This window comes from Eschrichtius robustus, chromosome 18 (assembly GCF_028021215.1).
Source record: "Eschrichtius robustus isolate mEscRob2 chromosome 18, mEscRob2.pri, whole genome shotgun sequence".
NCBI classification, from domain to species: Eukaryota; Metazoa; Chordata; class Mammalia; order Artiodactyla; family Eschrichtiidae; genus Eschrichtius; species Eschrichtius robustus.
Window position 1 is genome coordinate 76,579,073 of NC_090841.1, and position 5,182 is coordinate 76,584,254.

The following is a 5,182-nucleotide window of genomic DNA, read 5'->3' on the forward strand; positions in this document are numbered from 1 at the left end:
ATTATTCCAAGTAGATCTGTGAAAGAAGAAAACAACTTTATTTTCTGCAATTTCTAGTTTTAAATGAAAGCCTCCACTTTGAAGAAACATTTTTCTTTAAAGGCTCGAAGACAGTAAACCGATTCGAAGTCATCGTCAGATTCCCAGACGACTGAAAAACCAGGAAGGCGCAGGCGGTATTATTTCACAAAGGCAAAAGAGTCGTTTTCTAATAAGCTTACAACGTTTAAGGGATTCATTTGAAATTTAATATAAAGCTAGTTTACTATACTCTTTTAAAAGAACTAAAACTGAGTGTATCTCAGTAGCTGTTTCACATTTAGCAAACCTATATTGTGAAATTTAAGTTGTGAACTCTTAGCACCTACATCCTCTCTCGCCAAGTAAACTAGAGGAAATAAAGGAAATTTGCATTGTCTGAAAATAACACTGGCTCCCATTTTTAGTAAATCTGATACTCTCAAATCCAAAGCACTTTACCTTGGGAAAAATGTAAATGTACATGTTTAAACTGCTTCCTTTTTTAAAACCAAGTATTTGAACAAAAAATAAAACCCTACACAAAGATTCCTATTGCATAACTTTAGTGTGTAAATATGTATTAACTTACTTTCAGTAAATATAATTAGCTGTAGAAACTATGTGAAAAGTATCAGCAGTAGCAACTCCACTGCTCTTTAGAGAGTAATTTCAGTAATTAAAAGCATCACCTCAAGCCACTTGTATCTATTGTAGGTATATCATGTTGGGAAAAAAAATCAACATCTGCGTGTACAAGACAAAGTTGAAACTTTAAATCCTCAGTCACATCAGTTGAATACCTCTTTGTATTTGGACGTTTTACAATTTTTGGAGAAACGTGGTTATTTTTGAAAATCTGTAATTCTACCATCACATATTTAACCCGACATCAAAAAATGAAATTTATTTAAGCAAAGAAAGCTACTTCAACTGTTTTCAGAGTTGAAGAAGAAATTTCTAAAAGCCTAATTAATAAAAATTGGGGGGATTTCAGAGACATAGCCAAGTATAAAAGTTGATGGATATAAATTTGAATAAATGTAGAATGAAGTGGCAAATACAAAAGTTGGATAGTTCCACTTTTAAAAATAAGAGGGCAATGTATTTTGCCCAAGTAAGTGTGCCTTACTAAATAGTCAGGTTTCTGCCCCTTTTGAATCCATACGCAAGCTTTGGTGTTTAGAACTTATAGTTGTTTCTTACATATTCCTTGTACAGTAATCCACTGATTCTAAGATGTACTTCGAAAGACATCTTTAACTCCTATAAAAATAACAAAAGCCTTATCTAAATGTAACATTACAGAAAAATTATTGTCATTTGATTTATGTATGTTGATTAAATCTTGTCCAAGCCATGAACTTTCTACATAGCTGGAAGACTATTAAATTGCATGCAGTTTACCTCATACAAGTCACTGAAGTTTTTAGAACTCTCCCACAAATGACACTTTGCTCTGTTTATTCCACGGAAAGACCTTTCAAAACAAGAGTAAAATAAAACTCTTTCTTAGATCAACTCCGCCATACATTTGTCCATCTATCTGCTTCTAAAATTCCTATTATTACACACTGTAGCATGTTAGTATCTACTTATTAGTTTGGTAGGAAAAGTATTAGTCATTACACGGGGCTCTTGGTCAAAAGAATCATTTTTCCCTTTGGGAAGTTTCATAACTCATACCTTACAGACCATATCTATTCTTTATGGAATCAAAATAACCATTATTTTCCACTACAGTAATTTAAATCTCTAGCTCAAATTATCATTGCTTTTATAACATTATTAATGCAAAAGCAGCCTATGTGGAAAGAATACAGGTTTGGCTCCAACTAGGTAGGGTACCTGGCTCAAGACCTCATTTCCTTATTTGCAAACCAACAAGCAGAGAGGGCCAGCCATTTCTAGTCACCATTCCAAATTGGCCTAGGTAGTTCGGTGGAGATAAACACGCAGGTAACAGCTAGCTGTGCAGTTTTATCACTCATTAACTTTAGCATTTCTGTGACTCCCACTTTGTGGACTGATACGATATAGACATACTGTATGTTATAATCAAGTTAAATTCTGCTCTTAGCATAGAAGGGGTATTACAGCAGTCATAAGGAGACAACCCATCTCCTATTATGGGTCCATCAAACCATTTTCGCTCCTTTATTCCACCTTATAATAAGCTATTCAACAGAACCAATTGCAATTATATATTCCTTTGTTAATTCATGTTGTCATAAATTTAATTGATGGTGAAAGCCTGGAAAATGAGGAAGGCAACAATCATCATGCAAATGTATACAAAGAACAAGCCCATTTTATTCGAACCCTAATAAACCAGGTTTAGTGATCAACAGTTCTATCAATCTTAGAAGATACTGACACTACTGAACACACACACACCTTTGCCTGAGTGACACTAAAACTACTGAACGTTGATTTTACTCTTTTACTCTGAAACTTACTGGCTTCAGACGTGGAAAGATAAACAAATATGTATAAGAAACAAGACTGTTCCAACATCCTCTGGTCAACCACTGGAGGCTCAAGTACGGAACAATCTTCTTTTAAATGACTTCCCATGAATTTCCATCATAGACACACCAACTGTAATTTCTATTGGGCCCTCTGTATCCCCCCCCTTCCATTGCTTCCTAGCTGCAACCCAGTTACTCTAGTAATTATAGATACACCATATATAATAGATCAGACAATGCCATCTAGTCATCTAAAAACCAATTATGGCAAATCTGCTACAAAACATACAGTGCAGTGTTATTAGCAAATTACTGCACCACTAGCAACTCCCTGACTATGGACAACAGAACGTTAAAAAGACAACAAACCCACCCTCAAAACGTAAGAGTAAACAAGAAACATTACAAATAACAAAGGTGATGGTGAAGAATCAATACCGCCACTAGTGGCAATTCAACAAATGAAAGAGTGGGGCCTCCTGCTTGGGCTTCAACACCCGTCCTAGATTTTTTACCTTCCTTCTGCTAATTAATAACACTCTGGTATTTGAGTGTTTATAAGACTCCTGGATGGACTGGCAAGTCTCAAAAATTAAGATATACTGTTTTCAGAATTTCTTATGGCCAATACAAAACAGATGGATGGTTCTGGAGGTAAAGGAGCAGAAAATTGGGACAACTGATAACAGAAGCTCTGGTTTTATTAACAGCTTTGGAGAAATCTTAGTTAAGAAGGACCCAAATATAAAATGAGGCATTAGAAACAACATATAGAGTTCAATTGGCCAGGATTCTATACTTATTTTACCTCAGAAAATTAAAAAGTACAAACTTCCTTTTGCAATTTTTTTTTTTTGTAAACTATTGTTATTTTGGGGGAAATTCTTGAAGTACTGGTGGCCATACAGAAAAGCTATGGACATGTTACTAGCACAACTCAGAAATTAACTGAGGACACAGAGAGCCTAATTTGCTACATCTTCGTAAGAGAAACTGGAGCAGCAAATCTTTTAACTACAAACCCCTTCCCCTCTTTGCAAGCATTAAAGAGTCCTCACACATAGCTAATTTAAAGGTTTAGTTTATACAATTGATTTAATTCTGCAAACTCCACAATATAAATGGCAATAACTACATATATTAAATACTGTAATAAAAATAAACAGTCATTAGTTAATTCTATAATGCATTAAGAGCAACTTTAAAAAACAAATTGTGAATAAAGGCATACTTAATAAATTAGGGAACATCTGAGCTGCTAATAGTTTGGGAAAGAATTTGAACTTCTATAATATGTATACAAAAGCAGTGGAAACAAAGAAAACAAATGACTACACATCGCCATAGCACAGAAAGGATTGGGTGCGTTTTATTAACCATGACATCCTCTTTCCTGCAGCCTGACACAGGAACAGTTCCATTATCTGATGTGAGTCTCCAACAGCAAGCAGATACTGCAGCCCGTTACTAAGCAACTTACTGTGATTTCACACCATATGTGGCAGGAAGAAATTTTTTAAAAATGAAAAGGCAGGCATAAGCTGATTTCTAATATTTTTAAGTCCAGGTTACTCTCTTAGATACAATGTTTAGAACACTTGTATACCAAAACAACTTTTAAATAAACATTTCCAAAAACTTGCATATACAACTTAGGTACAATGGATCTGCACCAAAAAAAAAAAGATTACATTAAAAAAAAAGTGTAAGAATCATGAAATAATTAAAGCTAACCTAAATTCTTCAGGTAAATAAAGTGAATGTTTTAGAGTAATAGGTATCATGTTTACTAAAAGTCAGTTCTCACTAGAGTTCATGCCTATTTAAAATTCTATCTTTAAAGATATTTAAACCTATTTTATTTATTGTTCCTTACCACAATTAGACTTATGGAAGAACTCAAACTAAAGCAACAGCATTTTTCTTAGCATGCACAAACAAAATAATCTACCATTTAGTCATCTCATGAACTTATGTTTTCACATTTAAAAGACTGATCAAACTGTCTCAAAAATATTGGAAAGTTTCTCTACTTTGATGACATGTACTATGCATCTCAGGTAGCATTTTTATATCCATATCCTTTTCTTGAATAAATGTTTTAATACCAGTTCACTTAAACATATGTAAAGATAAATGAGGCAGATTTTAGTGTATCAAAGTCATCCATAAGATATAACATGCAAAAACAAAACAAAAGCTTGTAAGTTTAAATGTGTTTGTCCCCCCCAAAAACGTGCAGGTACCCTACACTGAAGATGATTTGACTACCTTAGCCTTCTGTAAAAGTACAAAGCTAAGTTCTTTCTGATGGCCCACTTCGAAAATAATCTAAAATACTATAAATTTTTAGAATCATTCTTCTAGTCTTTATTAAGTATAATTTGTGGTAATAATACTTATATCCTAAAACAGAGGCACAGGATTGAGAATTTAAATCTTTTTCTGGGTGCTCAGTCTTTCTTAACGGTAATACTGTTGTCATAATTTGTTGTATCAGCATGAATTAGATATCTGTAAAATAGCCATTAAATATTAATTCTCAAGTATATTTAATGTACATATAAATCCTATGTTAAAAGTGAAAAGAAATATACAGCATAGTCCTAGGATTTCTAGATTGTTGACCATCAAAAAGTTAACCACCCTCTTTTAAGACTTAACAGAACTTTAAAAAAAATTGCTTCAACATA